Source organism: Chroicocephalus ridibundus, chromosome 18 (assembly GCF_963924245.1).
Source record: "Chroicocephalus ridibundus chromosome 18, bChrRid1.1, whole genome shotgun sequence".
NCBI lineage: Eukaryota > Metazoa > Chordata > Aves > Charadriiformes > Laridae > Chroicocephalus > Chroicocephalus ridibundus.
In genome coordinates, this window is record NC_086301.1 from 2,106,489 (window position 1) to 2,126,422 (window position 19,934).

Sequence of the window (19,934 nt, forward strand, 5' to 3'; positions counted from 1 at the left end):
TGGAGGGTTCTGTTGCTGCTGAGATCCTAGAGTCAGGATCCTAAGTGCCTCCTTGGAAGACACCTGCACTGAGATCAGGGCAGGGCTAAATCTGTGTGAAACAGAACAGCCTAGATGATGTAACAGCCCTTTCAGACATTAAAATTGATTAATCTTCACTGGTAGTTATTTTTGCTGTTGTCTTTTAACCACTTTGTTCCCTTTAAAACCTTGCTCCCCTGGCCCATGACTCATCAGGCACAGCTCTTCTCCCTCATCAGTGCCTTCACTTTTCCAGTGTCAGTGAGATCTTCCATTCCTGGCACTCCCATAAATATTCCTGATTTTTTTTTTCTACCCAGATGTTCAGGCAAAAACCCTTAAAGTCAGTTTCAATGAGATACTCATTCCTTTACTACAGAATGCTGCTAAATTTGGCCCAAAGGCTCAGAGCTGCAAAAATCAAGAACTTCTTTATAGAGCATAATCAGCAACAGCAACTTATCACAACCCCACGTAATCTACACAGAGGGACTCCAAACTCCAAAGCAGTTCTTCCCAAATGGGCTAGAACTAACAAACAGTTCGGAGGGTTCAACGAAAAGGATGTACAAAGCCTGGCTTCACCCTAATCTGATTTCAGATATCCAATTGCAGCTTGTGACGTTTTGCATAGTGAAATTCTTGGGAACAGATTATTGGCTTGTCTCAGACTTGACAAACTTCTTTGCCTTAGGTAGATGCACATGTCCCTGAGGCTCAAGGAAAGGCTTGCTGCACAGGCAAGATCTTCCCTCACATTTACTGCTCTGCAGGGAGGCATTAAAGGAACACAGGGAAACACAGGGAAGAGTGTTTGTCAGAGCCCATGCCACACAACATAGATGTGCTGCTGTGGACATTTAGCTAAAAGCCAGCTGTGAACTGCTATCTCTGGCCTGGAGTCACTTGTCATCCCCTAGCATGAATGCTGCATTTGTTGGGGCAGAGACGCCTCTTTGTCCATAAGTGTCAGGCTCTCAGGTGCTGCTGCACTAAAATAGCAATAGAGCATGCTGAAAATCAGTCCAGATTAACACTGAACCCCTTGATGTCTCCTTTCATCAAGGAAGTCTGCTCCTCACAGGTGCAGACACTGCCCCACAGAGGTTTCTCTCCCTCCTCCTTGCAATGAGGATGTGCACTCAGTGGACAGCTCTCTTAATATCTAGGCTGGGACGCAGTCATCCCTGAAAAGTGTCTTTAAGTTTAAATCCATGTCACTAGACAAGAGCTATATTTCTCATAAAGTGGCTGTGAAGTTAATGGAAAGTGGAGGTCAGCAAGAGACAAGTGGGCCACAGATGAGCATCAGTTACCTTTCTGCAAGTTTGGACCAAGAACTCATCCCAGCCATAAGAAAGCAGGTTTCAGTGCTGCTATTTGCAAACACACAGAGTCAGAGAATCCTTCTCCTGGATGGGGGAAGGATGTGCCTGCCTGAAAGGTAACACATGCCCTTCTGTACAGCTTTTCATTATGTGAAAATAAGCTTCAGAAGTTCCAGCTCATGCAGTTTCAGGCAATCCCACACATGGTGAAATCTGTTCATGTCTTATCAGTAACCAAACATCACATCATTTAGGAGCCAAAGACACCTTAGCATCATGCAATAGCTTGGAAATTTGTAAGAAAACTGCTCCTCCCACATACTCCATGCAAAGCAAAAGACAGCCATTTCAACTGCCCCAATTTCATTAGTTGCAAAGCACGCTGTCCCACAAGGCTTTAAAAATGAAAGAAATATTTAAGTGCCCTACCCTACAGAGAGCTCTGTGCTGAATCTGGGCAGCAGCAGCCCTCCAAAGCAGGTAAAGAGTCAACTCACTCTCATGCACACACAGAACATCCTCACTACCAGGTGAGGAGGGTTTGTGGATTGTTTTGATCAAGGCAACGATTTTCCTGATGCTGTTCAATTACAATATGAAGTCAGCCACATTAGGCCAAGAGTCTCAGAAGCTATTAATTCTTGAGAAAAAGATAATGAACCTAATAAAATTAGATTCACCTGTTCCCAGAAGGCCACTACAAGGTACAGACTGCCATGGTCCCATTTAATTGCATCATGTAGGCCTGGGGCTGATAACAACTAGTTTGTCTCAGGGGTTGTTATTGGAAAACATTTGATTTGCTCCTACAACATTGTCTTTGAACCAGCTACTGAGCAAACATTTGTCATGTGAGGCAATCACAAATAAAGCATTTCATGAGGGTCCCTAAGATTTATCTTGAAAACAGAGTGAGCTCAACCCTTTGCAGACTCAAACTCCCATCTGCTGCTATCATGGCATTTGTAAACTAGTTAAAACTCACCAGTAGAGCTGAGCCTTTTATGTGGGCATGCCTAATGCTGACAAGCATATGAAAAGCACTGCAGGAAGACTCTCAAGCTGCAGCCCTGCTCTGAGGTACAACTAGCAGGAACACTAGCACTGAGGATCAGATAAAAGGCAGAGATACAGAGACTTGAGCTCTCTCCAGAGCTGCGCGAGCTGTCCCAACATCACATCCCACCTGAGGGTGTGTTGTCTCCATTTTTTTTTTTCTCCAAAGTCAGCAGGACAAGAACCAGCAAGAAGGAATCTCCCGAGACAAGCATGTGGTACAATCCAGTTCCTGTCACTATCAGACTCAGATCGAAGTGAACTTCATTTGTCCCCACCCAAAGGGGCTGCAAAGGCTTAAAAGACTGCGAAGTGCACCAAATTCTGCAGCTGGGAGAGGCAGGAGCACTGTCAAGATGTTTAATTCTTTACACTTTCCTGCCTGTTTTGTCCTCAGCTCTGACATCAAAGCTCCCTTTTACTCTGCTGAGGAGGGGAAAAAAAAAAAATGCTATGTCTGAGAATTTCAATTCAGGAGCTGTTTTTAAAGGTTTCCTGCCAAAATCCTTCTATCTGATGGATTTTACAGTGTCACAGACGATGCTGCATACCAAGCTCCCAAGGCTTTATCTGTGAAACAGTGCAAATGTGTTTAAAAATGAAGATGTTAAAGGGCCCCACTTATAAAAATCAATTCAGTGGATGTCAGCATACAATGCTGTCTCATGCCTCCTGGAGGACTTCCTCCACAGTCCTTTGTAGCCCAAAAGGTCCTTTTCTATTTAAAAACAGCACTTTCTTGATGCAGGGGGAAGCTTCTATTAGCTATCTGCTCATTCACTGATGTTTGTAGGGTTAAATAGAAACGGCCATGGATGACAGGAGACAGCATGAAGCCATTTCTGACTCCTGAGAAACAACATGATATGAGTCCTTCCTGCCCAGGGAATGACTGCTGCCAAAGTGGGGACCTGGAGGCTTATACACCTCAGACTATGCGCTGAGCGTATGCAGAAAAGTCGCTGAAGTGTTTCCACTTTCAGAAACTGGGAAGTTAAAAGCTGAGACATGGTTGTAATGACATTACCCAAGATTGAGATTCTCTGATAATAATTTTAAGAACTTCCCTAAAAAAAAAAAATCGTAGCAAAAATTTCATTCTCATACAGAAGTCAGTTTTCATCCCAAAAGTATCTTAGTAAAATGCCTTTTAGCAGCATCACCCAGGGGTGAGAAAGCTTCTGTACCTTCCTCACTTTGTAACCTAGCTCTTTAAACACAATCTAGTCCTAGATATTGTTTCCCATATGCTGCAAGCAGATGCTGTCTTAAAGCTTCAAGAATTTCTTTTGGGGAAAAGCTTTCCTTCAAGAAAGAGCTGAAGTCCCAGTTCCACTCTTGTTTACCTCCTTATGCGATGCAAAACATGTTCAGCAGTGCCACGTGAATGTGAAGTCCACAAGGGGTGGCCGCATGCTCTCCAGGCTCACCCCTGGACCACCCATTGCTGATAGTCTGCAAAATGGCTGACAAGGGGGCTGTTTATATTAAATGACAACCCATCTGCTAAGCTGATTCACACGGATTTCAAAGAAAAGCTGAGTCAATGATGACTGGTGCCAAGTGAAAGGTTTTCCTCTTAGTAACAATATGAGTGACTAATTAACAATCAATAATCCCAACAAAAATTGACATTAAAGTCCATAAGGGGCACTGTGTCAATAGCTGATCATTTGTGCTAATGAAGCAAGAAAGTCTTCCTGGCTTGCAAACAGAAGCATGTGAGCCAGTTCAGAGTGAAGTGATACAATTCGAACAGTCACCCAAAGAACAGATGAAAACTAACCTGGGGCTTCCTTTACCACTGACGTTTTGAAACGTTTGGGGTTTCACACACACACACACTTTCACTTTCTGCAGCCTTCACAAGCTCAAGATACAGGTAGCAACGTGAAACTTCAGCCCACACTTTACAGTTAGCCAGAGTTCATGGTCCCTTCCAGACTTGAAAACGGAAGGGCATTAAGCCACCAGACCAATCATGGGAAGCTCAGATGCCACAGAAACAATGGTGCTCTGTGTTAGATCAGCCATCATTGATAATGCAAGTAGCTCATAGAGCTGTTCCAGCCTCAGTATGTTCACACGAAATGCATGGGAGACCACCCCAGTTCCCAGAGAGGCCCCAAGTACAAAACTGAACAGATAGCAGCTAAGAGCTGCACCATTCCCTGCTGTCCACTGCTAGATGAAGCTCCTCAGAGTTCAGTTACCAGCACTCCTTTATGAGCCAGTCTGCTTGACTTCACAGCCAGACAGGTGAAGCAGAAGCCTGGGAAACAAACAGCTTGCAGCTTGTGTCTTGAAAATGCAAACAGAGGAAGCAAGGGCGTAACAGACAATAGTTAAGGCATTGTCAGTACCAGTTCCTTCTCTCCAGTCTGGAACACAAACATGCGAGAGTCATGATGCAGCAAGCAGAGGGATCTGACAGAATATTTGTAAGGACTGACCATAAGTTCTTGGAGACTGTGATTGTCTTTTGGCTCAGTGTAACACTTGGTGCATCAGGGCCTCAGAATGCTCCTGCACTAAAAATAATACCCATCATCATTTTCCATAAGCAGATCACCGCATCTCATTGCCTCAAATGGCAATGGCTCCCTTGGCTCCATTTAACCTAGTCACTAATCTCATTGCATCAAAGTGACGGACAGCTCAGCTCCTCACAGCAAGAACATCCTGTGATTTCTTAAAGCTTTTATTCACAGACAGATATCAGACCTCATAGGAACTCAAAAGGCACTTCTCTGCACTGCTTTCTCTGCTGCAAACTCAGAACCACACTCCTTCCTTAGCTGTACCAGGAATGAGTGCATTTTTCCTGCCTGCCAACACCCTGCAGTTCACATTGAGATGCCATCCATTACAGACAGCCTACAGCCAGGAATAAAGCACGCGACCAGAAGGAAAACCCAACAAAGGCCTGTCACAGCCCCATGGCCCTGGCTCCAGCTGTCTTTTGGTTTTAACAGCAAAGATTTTGCTGTCTCAAACTTCTGCAGGAAGCATGGCCATGCCAAGACCTTGCAAGCAGTGAAACTAGTGGAGGAACTAGTGAAACTGTTCCCCTAAAGGAACAGACTGGAGGCAGCTTCTAACAGGGCTACAGGGATGGAAAGGTTTACACTCCAACCTTCACAGCCTGAAGGCTCAGTTTTCCCCCTTGAGACACTGCTTTTATTTGGGCCAAGGCAGGGATTGATCATTTGAGTCCTCTTCCCGACAGGAACAGAGCCTACTCCTTCTACCCTCTCTCTACACTGCTATCTTACCTTATTTGGGTCGAGTAAACCATGGGACCAGCACCTAAGAGGACTGACAGCCACCTCCTCCCCACAGAACAGCCATTTGTAACCAACTTGGTGGACAGCAGTCCCTCTTGAACCCAGGCTTTGTACCAAGCACAAGCAAGAGTTGGGGCTCAGGGTCAGGTGATTCAGACAGGTGTGAGGCACTCATTTACAGCCTGCACAGCTGAACTCAAGCATGGTTCAGCTGTGTAAAATAGACTGTTACATCTCTAGTGCAAGAAACCAGCAAAGGAAAAAACAAGTACTCATGCCTCTAACCGAAGCCTCTAACACACCCAAGCTAACTTTACAGTTTGAAGCAACCATCAAGTTTGGAGCCAGTTTTTTTTCCTTAGAGGTTTGTTAATTCCTTACATGGCATCTGTGTCAGGGAAGCCAGTAGTTATGGGACAGGAACTTGTGCCAGAGCAAAACAAATTTGATCGGAATGAAAAAACCAATGGAAAGACCAAGCAGAACAGCTGGCTTCAGTTAGGATCTTATTTTTAGAAAACATCTGCCAAGGGATTCAAAGGAAAATGGCAAGCTCCCTTGAGCACAGATGAACCCAAGTGGAGATACTAGTTTGTATTATTTAGAATGTGGGATTTGCCCACACGTTGGCACATACAGAGTACAGTTTGCCCCTTACGGATGCTGCAAGCACAGAGAGCTATATCAATTGCCTCTGTGGGACAAGCCCCTCATGGGAGAGGGGTACTGGGCTGGCAGGATCTCAGATCCCCAGAAGACAGGGCTGGGAGGAATTACCAAGGTCAGCTAGACCACCATCATGCCCCCAGACTAAACAGAAAGAGCACATAGGATAGGAACAGAAAAAGGCACAAGGACTGTAAGTTCCTGCAGTTCCTTTTGATACCATCTGTGCTTGCCATGGTTTGACTAGGCCTGAGCACTGAATATCCTGGGATGCTGGAGGGAGGGAACTCATGCTTGCCACTCTTCTAACCAGGTTTTAGCATGGCAGACTCTTCTGCCCTGGGATGCCACCACTGCAGCATGGCTGCACATGCTGCTGCCGACTGCTCATTTCAGCAGCTTTGTGAGAGGAACATGAATACCGGTGTGAATGGAGCATGGCTGGGGAAGTCTGGAAGCTGCAGAAAGCACAAGCAGCAGCAATAGTGCTCTGAGACTGGCGGGTGACAATGGCACCCTGATTAACTTGGCATGAGGATCCAGCATACATCCACACACAGGATCACCTTGTAGGTTATACACACTGGGGAACAAAACACGACCTAAAAGCAAAGGCTAGCCTACTCTTTAGGCTTTATAAAGGAGAGGAATGTTCTTATCCTTCTCATACTGTATCAGTTTCCTCATCTGTAAGTGAGGAAGTCCTCAATGACTTTGCCAGTTGGAGCTGGGAATTAAGCCCAGGTTTCCTGATCTGGCAGCCGTATCTGTTTTACCTACTTGCCCATTCTGCTTCTCAGACACAGACAGAGCCTGCACCTCTCTGCTGTTAACAATGACAACTGGTTTCCCAGAAGCCCTGGTAGCATCCAACTGGAGAATGGTGCATAACTGTCACAGATACAGTCTTCCACCTTGGACACTGATGGCCTCTTCACAAGATTCAGACATCTTGAGACATTTGTCAAAATGTTTGGGCCCAGAGAGAAGACAAAACACAAGGAAATAAGGGCAGCAAGTGCACACTAAGCCCCTTTCCTCCTGTTTGGGGTGGGGGGGAGGTGGGAGAGGGACAAAAGCATCACAAGGAAAATGAATCATTAAGAGGTATCAGGATTTATTTACCTCCAGCAGCGTAAAACGGTGTGGCAATAAGGACTGTATTTAACTTCACTCTCCAGCTGCCCTCCATGGGACTCCTGAGGTTAACACCTCCATTTAAATGGAAATTGAGTGCCAAATTATTAGCACCTGTTTGCAAAAAAGGCCCCAAATTATAAAAAATCAGTACAGTACAGTTCCCAGCAAGTGTTCCAGTTACTGCATCTCAACAGGCGAGACCTGACTGAAGGTCAGTCTGAGCCAGCAGAAGGACTGCTCTCCAACAAGTTGACCATCTCTGCATGAGTAGCGTCCCCAGGAGATTTCACCTGGGCATGGAGGAAGAAGCCAATTCAGAGACATGAGGTCAGCCCCTGAGCTGGGTAGACAATAAGTCAGCCAAGAGAAATGGGTTATATGCAAGTAGGGACAAGCCAAACTGAAAAGACTCTTAAAGCAGTTTAGTGGTCCCTAGAAGGAAAAAAAGTCTGAGTTGAGATTATTACACTAAGAAGGTTCCTACAGTTCTTACAGCAGAAGAGGCAGATGAAAAATTGATGGCTTTTACAGGTTGATTAAATACTCAGCTACCTCTGATGCAGCCATACATCTAATAGTGCAGGCGAGGTGTAATTTGGCTGGCCATAAAACTGTGTCAGAGCCACTGACTGTCCCCAGGCTGGATCCAACCAGCACTGCTCATATAAACCCAGCTGGCTAGGTCTGATTGCAGCCTGTCACATTCACTGGGTCTCTGACAATTTCCCATGTTGCAACAAACAGCCTAACCAAAGATAATATTGACCAAAGCTTTTCTTCAAATTCTTTTGAAATAAATCTGCTTAGAAAGTAGGAAGAATCATAACCCACATAACAGTGATGCTTTCTACCAAAATAAGGCAGAAATAGGTGGCTTTTCTTTCAGCTTTGATCTAGAAATCAGTATTTCAATATGATGAAAATTCAAAAGCAACAATAGGATGCAAGTGTTTATCACACAATACAGCCAATGGAAAATCCATTCATTAAAAACCCAGACAATTTAAATTTAGCAATCATTTACACACAGAGGGAGTTACTTTTACAGAGAGGAAATAAATAATTCAATATGTATTATAGCAATGTTTCATCTGTCTTTAAAAACGCCTCAATCTTCAGTAGGTAAACCTGAAGGGACTGTTATCCCATGTTAAACCTTAGCAAAGTGAGGCAAAATTTTTACGGAATTGTGCAGGCGTTGAAAGAACCGTCTCTATGACACTAACTCACAAATCTTGTTATACAGGATAGTATAAAAACCTAATTCAACAGTGTACTTTTAACAGTCACTTAAAATCAAACCATTAAAACCTTTTTTTAAAAAGGATACCCTAAGGACACATAATTAATAGCTAATAAGCCCAAAGGAAACATTTTTTCTGAAGTATGAACCAGAAATGTTAAAAAAGCAGTGGATCTGGGGTTCCTTCTGTTTGTTAGGCCCTGCTAAAAACCACACTTCATCTGTTCCACCAGGTGACATCTTTCCCCAGCGTTAATCAAGTTACTCACTTCAAGCAAGAGACATTCGCGAAATAGTCGTTTGTCTTTTTTTAAGCTCACTCTTAAGACCTGTGAGAATCCCGTAATGAGAAATCTTTGCATATTGCTTCAGACTTCTGTTGTTTTTCACTGTTCACAAGGAACATCTCTGCTACTCAGAGCCACAATGGGCACTTGAGCCCTGTGGTAGGGTTACTCAAGACAACCTAAACTTTTATTGACAATAGCTGACGCTTGAGACAATTATTGGCACCTTGGACCTTTCAGCAGGAGGGAGAGAGCACTAGAGCAATTTTTTTCCAGGCATCTCATGTACAAGGATGAACACCACATCTAATCACATACACAGACCCCAAATGTACAAACACCTGGGAGCCTTCCTGACTTGGAGGAGAAATACAAGCCAAACTTCTAAGCTCCCTAGGCTGGCTTACATTCATCTTGACTGTCACCTTCCCAGCAAGTCACTGTTTGTGGTACAAGTTCCTTCCCTGAGGTGTTCACAGCTAGAGCAGTCCGAAACAGCAACGAAAGGAAAGCTTTTAACCACAGTTTACTGACCAGAAACTAAGGCATAGATTGATTTAAGTGATTTGCCCAGGCTTGAATAGGCATCCCTGTTGGTGACACATGCTATGTAAAGTTTCAGGGCTGGTGCTCAGCCTTCTGCCATAGCTTCTTCACCACCTCCTCTCCTGAGCACAAGAGGCTAAGCCTTGCACTGCAGCCTGAAGATATGCCACCTTCAGGAGCTGCGGCCTTAGGGGAGAGCACCACCCAAGAACTGGATCCTCCACAGTCTCAAATCTTGTCTGCAGCTCAGGCAGCTGAGAATGAAGAGAAAGCATGCAAAACACAGCAACCCTGCCTCCTGTCCAGAATATCCTTACAGCTTCGGGAGCAGAGACCTTGTACATATGAGAGAAATTTCAGGCTGAAATCAACCAACATGTCCCTAAAGCCATCATGAAACTCCTTTCTTGGCTCCGGCCTCAAGCTTCCCTCTTAACCTGTTTTTGTGAAAGTGCTGAGTGCAGGGGGAAACACCTTGGGTTTTGCCAACAGAGCGTACAAAAAACACACCAGTGACTGCATGGAAGAGGAATTTGGGTGGAGAAGGAGCCTTAAAAGGGAAACACACTTGGAAGTGCTACTGCCTGGAGAAAAGTATAAAAGAATTGGATCATTTCAGAAATATTTACAGCTTCACTGCATCACTGCAGAAAGAGCTCGTGCTGCCATGTTTAATTTATTTCAGACTTGGAAGAATAAGTCTCATTAAGGGCTAGTGCTTTCTTTTCACAAGGGGAAAGCATGTGTTCACACTTAAAATAATTGCAAACATCCATAGCTTTAAAAATAAACCCTCGTGCATCAGCATGAGTCCTGAATCCATGCCTGCAAGTGGCTCCAGTTTGAGCAGCCCTGCAAGGATGCTGTCAAAGGCAGCAAGAGGGGCCCAAACTGGGCATGAAGGGGCAGGGGGGGAAGCAGTACTCCTAAAGGGAGAAATTGCTCCCTGTAAGCATGGGCACTATTCCAAAGCACAAATTATAGAGGATATTGTCCCCCACTTTTGACACCACCTGGTAAAATGACCACTACACATTGTTCAGTGCCTAATTGTCACCCTCTCACATTCAGCTCCCATTGCACTGAGCCCTTAGAGAGTCTTAAAACCCCTGTACGTATACATCCCCACATCCTAGAAACACAAGCACTGCATAATCTTTTTCAAGATACTGCTTACCTGAAATTAAGGTTAATCCTCTACAGCTGCTATAAAGGGAGTGTTAGATCAGGCCTGAAATTATTAGACCGTCAGTTCTAGAGTATGAAATCCCTACATGTTCAAAACGGTGCATGCAGCACTGTTCTTCCCAGATCATTCATATACCCTATTCTTCCTTCTTGCCTGCCCCCATCTGTTTTCCCCTGTGGACTCTGCAGACATTTGCAAACGGTCTCTATGCTGCATATGAGAACTAGTTGGCCAAAGGCATGGATTATTATTCCAGGGTGTGTTAGCAATTTTGAAATAAAAAAATTTGAACATATCCTGATCTGGAAATAGGTCAATTTTAAAGGTGTACAAAGAATCATAAGTTAATGAAAAATCACTTGGCTGAGTCCTTTTTGTAAGGCATGTTCCTTTTGATCATAAACCTTTTAATTACCTTGCAGAAATAAAATTACACAGAATTTTGAGATAAAGTAATTTGAAAATGGAAAGCTAAGCATTTCAGTAATAGACTATTGAAAATAACCATTGTGCTTTATTTAAGGATACACACAAATTCTGACTAAATATATACATATATAAAAAGAACTTTATGTCTGAAAGTATTTCAGTACCAAATATGCATCTCATCGGAAAAAAGTTGTTACGGACTCCCTCAGCTAAGTGGTATCCCAGAGAACCCAGAGTTCAGGATTATCCCTGCTAGAAATGCTTGCAAAGAGACCAAGGGAAAAATGCCACATCAGGAAGCAGCTGATTTAATATAACGATCATTTCTTTTCTGTCTGTGGGGCTTACCTGCCTCTGTACTCTGTAAGCATAGCAAGGTTAAAACTTCATCTTAGGTTTTGTTCCACTCCTTTTGCTTTCTCAGACTTTACATTGCAAATTTCTTTTCCACAAATTAAATAGAACAGAAGATAAGGTGCAAAGAGAGCCGGGTGCCAGGTAGCAGAGTCAATGCAGAGGCACCACCCTCTGATCTGTCACCTGAATGTGATATTCCTCCTTCAGAGTTCAGAATGCCCCTTTGATCATAGGTTTTAACTCCTGCAGAAAGCTGACTTGCCACTGATGACTGAAGGAGGAAATATTAAAAGAGAACATGGAGTTTGCAACAAGATTTTTTTTCTTTTTTGAAAGTTCTTTGTAGATCCCCTGTTTGGTCTGATTCTAGGATCTTCAGCGCTTTGAGAGAAAACATGTCAGCAAGTAATGACAGGAGGTTGCCATCAGGTGCGTTAGAGTGAACGTGATACACACAAACCAAGTGTGAGTTGCGCTGTTTTGCCAACACCCTGAAGTAACTCTGTAGCAGAGATTGCCACATGACAGATAAACGTAATGAAGAAGCTTTTGCAAGGAACCCTTTAGAGATAGAAAGATGTCCCAAAATCACATCAATGTTGGCAACCCAGCTATCACCCAAGTTCATTAAGTCCGTGAGGTCTTTATTGAAGTTACATCATTGTGTTAGCATTTGCAACTTTACCAGGGTGATTTTATTTTTTTTGTTCTCCAAAGATCAGAGCCAGAAATCAGAACAATTGCTATCTAAGACCTGCTTCTGATGTACTCAGCAGGTGTCATGAATAGCTTTGTACTCTGGCTCCCAAAGAGTAAGTGCTAAAAGAGCAAATCATCTCTTTCCTATACGATATGTTACCCACAAAAGGAAACATGACATTCACCATTAGGTCAAACTCATCAAACTAAACAAGACTAAATTTAAGTGGGATGAGTAAATTGGATATTATTCATGGTATTATTTCACTTTAATATTGCAGCAGCACCAAGGCAGCCTACATTATGTTGGGTACCATACAGAGATAGAGAAAGAAACTGTAACTATGGCATAATTTGGCATACCCATGCTACTTCCAGCCTCATCAATGCAAATAACAGCATCAAAGACAGAGTGTCACACACCGTTAGTATTCCAAGTATAACCTGTCCAGTGATTCCACTGGCACAGTTGCACTTCTCACCCACACCTAGCATTGTGCCGTTGCATCTTCCCTGCCAGTATTACCTACTCCAGCTCCACTAAGCTCATGTTCCACAAATATTTTCTTCTTCTGCATGAACATATCCACAGTGATCCCATCTCTGCTCTAAATTATATTGATGAAATGGAGGGCAACTTTAAGCTCAAGGCCACAAAGCATCCTCAAATATGTTAACAACTTCAGAGGCAGAGAAAACCAAAGTTATTTTAAGTGAGACCATACCGCCTTTTATTTTTATTGCACATTCACCTCTGAGTTACATATTTTACTGTTTAAACACATACAGTTCAAGGAATGGAAGTATTTTCTATGGCTGAAGCCAAGAAACCATACCCGTTTCATTGCTCTTTTCAAGAATTTTACTGCAGAGAAAGTCTCTGTCTACCCATATACATATAAAGGCCTCAGACCAACAGTCCAAGGCACAGATGTTGTCTTTACCAACAGAACCGAGCGAGGTAACAGAGAATGACAAGGGAAACTTTATACACACACAGAGAAGATACATGTCATCTGAGGAGACATAACCAAGGAGCTGATGTCTGCCTTGCTTTGAAGAGGGCTAGCACATAACATTCACTGTGGCTCACAATGCCTCTAAAATTATTATGTAAACTGCATCTTAATGGAGAGTCTCCGTATGAGGAGAAATCGCTCATGCAGTAATGACTCTCTGCAACACAGCTCTGGCAGCAGGAAAGTTCATTAGGAATGCGGATCTGCTCTGCTGGGAGCAGGAAGGGAAAAGGTTTCTTTTAAATACCCTCACTGCAAACCACTTAAAATGGAAAACAGTAACAGGAACCAGAATGCATCCAGACACATCTGTCTTGCGCTACCCTAGCAAAATAAAGAGTTTAGAAATGCTTTTTTCTGGTTTTATTTTCATTTTTGTGGTTACTTCAGTTTGAGAGGAGCTGAAGAGACGAGAATTTCCTGCCTCGGCAAGAGTCTGAGGAACCACTGCTTGAAGAGTCCTATCCCAACCTGGCATAAGAGCACACTGCATCAAGGCAACATAGCCCCACACACTTAAATGCTGTTGATTATTGGTATCACCGACAGATAAACCAAGTCACACGTGTAAATCGGCCCATGCACATGGCTTGTGACTATCAGATGGGACAGAATGTCACAAGGAAACATTCTATTACATTACATGAAGCAGCCTCATCTCCCTCTCCAAACACCCCTGACAAACTTGTGTCTGATGAGCCTTATAATTCTTCTGGCCCATTTCTATTTATCACTGCTTTAACTGTGCCTCCATTTGAACAGTGAAGAAAAAACCTACATTCCCTTTAACCCAACACTGAGTGTTAAGTTTGGTTTTAATTGTTATTCTAATCTTGATAGATTAGTACATCAAGAAACATGGAAGTTGCACATCTTTATTCTGAGGTCTATCTCCAACCTCAAAGACAGTTGCAAGCTGGTTTTGCCCCCTTCCTACCTGAGAGCTAGTCCATCACTGACAAAAAACATCAAAAGAGCGACTGAAAGCTATTCTCCTTGTTCTGGTCTAAGTGCTTCTCCAGAAATTCAAGTGCTTGCAAAAGAGAGATAATTACAAGCAAGGAGTATTACAGGGAGGAAAGAGCAATGTGTTCAAGGTTTTGCTTTGTATCCTTAACAGATCATCAAAACCATGTAATTCCTAAGGAGAGAGGTCTCCACATGATGCTACCTTCCTGCTTCACTGAGAGCTATTTATGTTTTGCTGTATTAAAGTAGCTGAATGTATTTATTTTTTAATGCTCCAGAACTCAGATCTCCTGGAATCTTAACTAGCCACCCTACAGCTGCTAGTTGCCACCTGATGATGCCTCTGTAGATTTGCAAGATCATTGGAGAAAGCAGAGCCACAGAAGCCTCAGTTGAAGGAGTGCAGGAAGGAGTTCAGCTGCATCATAACAGAGTGGAAGCTACATACCCTCCACTGGCAAGCTGATCCCCCATTGCCTACCAAACCAAAGGAAGGTTTTGCTTCAAAGCCGCTGTTATGCCTACCTCTTTATTCCTACACCCATGCATAAACCATGAGTAATCTCACTGTAACCAGCACAGTTTCACTAATGTGAAAGCAGCTTGAACCAGCATCAATGTTTTCCTGCTTTCTCTTATGGCCTCTCTAGCTCAAGAAATACACCGCTCAAAAGTGCAATATGATTTGATTTTGGGTTTCCCACACACAGCCAGGCCTGTCTGATGGCCACACAGATTTTGGTTTTGTTGCAGTTTCGGCCTGGTTGGCCAATGACAAGACAACAGATGCTCTCCCCCCACCTCTTGCTCCAAAGACAGGAAGAAGAGAGATAAAGAGATTTATGAGTTTAGAAAAAACTAAACTACTTCAATGAAATATTAATAATAAAATAAAAAGGAAATAATGAAATAGACACTATGTACATATATACACAAAACTGTACCAAGTTGCCAGGAAGATGTCACCAGCAGGCCCTGGGGAAGTCCCAGACTGGACTCAGAGACGGATGGGAACTGGATTCCAGATCTCGACTCAGGAACGCACAGATGGCGATCAAAGGCAGACAAACAGACAGGGTCCTCCTCAGATGCTCAATTGGAATTGCTCAAAGGAACATCAGTGTGGACAGGGAATGGTGTTATTGTCACTAAGGAGCAGGCTAAACCATGGAATTTTACATGAGCTATCATCCAAGATTCTGCATCTGAGGAAGAGTAATATCCCTGGAGACTTAACATCTCTTCACTTACACAAACTGCTTTTACTGTCTTGTGGTAAACCCCCAGACACATAACACAACAAGGATAGAAAAAAAACAGGATCTGCACATCACTCCCAGGTCAACTCCCAGCAACTTTAGTGAACACCAACTGATGACTACCTACACACCAGTGGTCCCCCGAATTCCCTACAATCCTACAAGACATTTCCAAGGTTCATTGCAAACCTTGGAAGTGACAGCAGCAACTAAGTTATCTGCATTTCTGATGGTGCAGAACAAGTTTGATGCATGGCCTGTACCACTAATCTCAGTTTTGAAAAGTGCTTGTATGCAGCTATTTCCTCATTCCAGCAACTAGAGACTCTGCTGCTTTGGCAAAGGAAGGTATCTCCACAGGCATGAATTTAAATATAAATGGAGAGCACAAGCAATTCCACATCATGGAAAAACTCAGTGTGCTCAAACAGATGGATTTTACAGCTTGAATTATTGCATTTCATTGTCTTGTGCTGGCAAAGTCCAAGCTTCTTTATGACACAAAAACAACCGTGGGTTGCTGACAGTCTGTTATTTTGCAAGAGAAAAGCAAGTGGGTAACCACAATGTGAGGCATTCTGTTCAACCCAGAGGACAATGCTCTAAGGTCAGCCTGCGGCCCAGACTAGTCAAAATGTTACATTTTGTACATGAGAGATGCTTTCAATGAAAAGCTTAATGTTTCCCCCAGGAAAAAATGAGAAGAAACCCATTGCAGTAACCATTTTCTGTGTCAGACTGGCTGCCTGGGGAGACTGTCAAACTTCCAAGAAACAGTTAGAGAAACACTTGTCAGGGGTAACCTGTGTAGACCAGCAGGAGGGACTCAAAGCTCTCAATATCAGACGAACCTATTTTTATGGTACTTTCGGGCAAAAATTAACAAGAGGCCCCCAAAACAGAGAAGGGCTGAGAGCAGTGTAAAAACAACTGGCTTGCAATATCTTCAGTACAAGCTGAGAGGCCTATGTCGTGATGACCCTCGCTAGTTTCCCACATTGTGGAACACCAAAGTTTTGACAGCCAGGGTAGAGACCGTCTGCAAGCATCTTATCCTGCCCTCTCTGGTCCCCTCTGTCCTCCACCTCTCCCACTTACTCCCAGAGGGACAGGGGCAATCTCCAGCATACAACCAAGTGCCAGTACCTGGGAGCTGCCATTTGCCTCTTTCTCCTTCCCCATAATACCACCAGCCTGTTTGGAAGTGAGCAGGCTTCCTCCAGCAGACACACTCCCAAACTATGAACTAACAGACATAAATATTGCTGTTCTGTGCCTGAGCAGCAGAGCTATTCTTTGGGACAGTGCCAGCACTTCACATACTCCTTTTATTTATAGCCTCTGTGACAATTTGTCTTCCTAAAACTGCCACTGTATTGTATCTATTATTTAATGTTTTGTCTCAATGGTACTCTGTAATTTATACCAGGCCTTAATAACACATTAAGGCCTTGTGCTTTTATTTTCTTTGCAATTGTGTTTTTCAAGAGCATGAGTAGCAAATTTAGCCACAGCTTTGGAGCATCCCTGGTACATCTAGCCTGGAATATTCGCTCTCCTGACACTTAAAAGCACTGTTGCTTTTGCAGTGGAAGAATTTCTGCTCTGTCATGGCTACAGGAACAGAAGCAGATTTATTTCTCACCCTTATAAATGAATTTAAAGGCACAGGCAGTGGTCAGGCCCTCCATGGGGGACACATTACAGTCTCAGTAGCAACAGAATCTTTTACTGTCCTTAAGCATCAAGTCTTTCTGCTTTTTCAGCATTGGATACACCATTGACTTTAGAAGCAAGCAGAGACCTGAAGCATTTAAAACATGAAATTGTTGTTATTTTTCCAAACCAAAAAGAAACAAAGTATTGAGAAATGGCAGCTTTTACATTGAATGAAGCCTCTTGGAAACATTTGTTCCCATTAAAACAAAATGAAAACCGCTGATGTTCCTCTAAAAACTGAGGGCTTGAAAGTCTTCCAAACATGGATCAAGAAGATTACATATTTCCCTTATCAAAGTCCTTTGATAAACACATTCTTTTGTAAGGGATCTCTTCACAGTCCTTGCTAATTCACTTGTCACATAATTTCCACCCTTACCTGGAACCCAGCTGAATTTCTTCATCCCAAAAAATCCCTATAGCATGCATCTCAGAACTTCCAATTGTTAGAATCTGCCTTCTAGTTTATAGACTGAGTGTATTCCTGGCCCACTTATCTCCATTTGAAACAATATTTCTTAGAAACACCACAGAAAAAAAATCACAGGTACCTCCATATTACTGGAGCTTGATTTGCAGCTACAAGCATAAGCCTTTATATTCCCTGTACACCCCCCATTTGATTTTTTTTTTTTTTTTTAAAACTGTTTAGAATTTCTTTCGCCATGTCTCGGGTCCATCCTATGTGAAAAAGCATACTGTTGTGGTCCTGATCCTCAACCCGGAGTTTATCAATCAACCCCAAGCACCAATAAAGCCCAGCATAAGCATGTAAAAACAGATGAGAGTGTTTAAAAGTGTTCAGCACAGCTCTGCCATAACAGGAACAGCAATTGTTCTCACACCCCACTAGCAACCATCTGTAACCCAAAGAGATTCCCGTGTGCCAGTTTTACTTGTGACATAGGAACATACAAGATCTGATCAATCCCCCACAATACCAATCAATAAGTTGCTTCTGAACATCACATTATCCAGTGCTCTATTCTTCCCACCCTCGACCATTTCCTCTCTACAGAAGGTAATTATTTCTTCTCCAACTCTGACACCACAGCACCATCCATTTATGCTCTCCTCCAAGAGCGAGGTGGGGAGAGCAGGACTGTTCTAGCCATGTGGCAAGGCATAGATGCTAGGATCAGAGGGAATTTGTTTGCTCCTTTCTCTGAGGTCAGTTCTAATGAGAGTTATCTCTTCATTTGAGACAATTTACGTCCATTCACATGAGGTTAAGTCTACATGGGTAAAAGTAAGAGTAAGACACAAGATGCAAACACTTTTCTTTCACAATAGCCTACACTGATCCTGAGACACTGGATTGCCTTGCTCAGCTAATTGGGGCTACATGAGACCAATCAAAAAAGGACTGGAAAAGAGTAATTTCCCTACTGAGTAACTTTAATTTTACAGCTCAGAAAATGCTTGTTTACAAACCAATAACATACCTCCTAGCCCCAATCTAGTGGTTAGCAAATCCCCGTAATACAGCAACAGCACTACTGTAGCTATCTGGTCAAGACTGAAAGAGGCCATAGCAATATATCAGGAGACTAAGACAAGTGCGTAAGAGTCCCTCTCCTAGCAGCAGGGACACGTTAGGGAGAACTCTTAGGGATCTCAACTTACTATAGCACAAAACACTGGGACGCATTCCAGGCACCCTAGACACACTGGCCCAAACACCACACAAGCACATCCACAATACAAAACATATGAAGAGCTTTACAGTCTGACTACTCGCAGTCTGCAATACCTTAGAGATACAATACTTCCTCAAGTTTAATACTCATACTCTCACATTTCGGAGCATAGCTGTGCACCAACGAACATGCTTGCATAGCACAGATACTAAAGACATTACTTTATAGGCAACACAAAACTAAAACAAGCACTTCAGCTCTACCTTGTGCAGATCTTCTCTTGATGCAGTGAAGACATCCAGGCCCAAGCAGGCAGACTACTTGCAAACAGGATGAAGCAGCAGAACAAGCACCCTTAGGAACCATCCCTTATAAAGGTCTCAGGAAGGCTAAAGCCAATTAGCTATACCTTTTCCACTTCTCACCAGCTTTCAGTTCTTTTCTGGAACGGTTAAAGTGCTTGACATAATTAGCTGTTAATCATTAGCAGCTGTATCCATTATCAGTTTAATTCCTAATTAATTGTTACAATTAATGTTGCCTTGCCTACCCTGTCTTAAGACGTGTTTGTTAGGGAGGGAAATGTTACATGTTAATTAACTTGCTACCAAATTTTAGCATTTAATTAAATATTCTAAATCTGTTGCTGTTTCCCCCTGTAAGCAATTAGTGAGCCAGGGGTCAATTAAATGTGTGTTAACCTGCACCCTACTCTGCTGACATGACAAGGCAGAGACTGTTATTATATCAGGAGGAGATGTGAAGTTGCTTCTCATCCTCAAAAAGATACAGGCAACAAAGGTGACCATCCTTTCCCTTAATCCAGCATTGCCTGTAGCACAGAGGCCTGAACTCACTGCGTTTGTAGCAATCGAACAAGCAAGTCAATAACAGAAAGAGACTTTTGGGTGTCCCTGCCTGTTTTAAGTGTCAGCACTGCTGCTGTGCCATTGCTGATGGCACCTGGTGCTGGAAAAGGGGGCAGGATTAAACAGCTGAGGCTTAGCAGGAATTTGCAGCACGCTGCCATGTTACAAGGGCCCTGCTTGGCTTCAGATTGATGACAGAGCCTGTTCCTGT

At 43.2% G+C, this 19,934-nt stretch overlaps 1 long non-coding RNA gene across 2 annotated transcripts in view; it reads right to left on the reverse strand.

Moving 5' to 3' along the window:
* Positions 1–19,232, reverse strand: part of LOC134525008 (uncharacterized) — a 202,066-nt gene extending 182,834 nt beyond the window's left edge. For both annotated transcript variants that reach the window (XR_010073662.1, XR_010073663.1), the window contains exon 1: positions 19,118–19,232. This is a non-coding gene — a long non-coding RNA (uncharacterized LOC134525008). The remainder of the gene's footprint in view (positions 1–19,117) is intronic.
* Between the last annotated feature and the right edge of the window lie 702 nt (positions 19,233–19,934).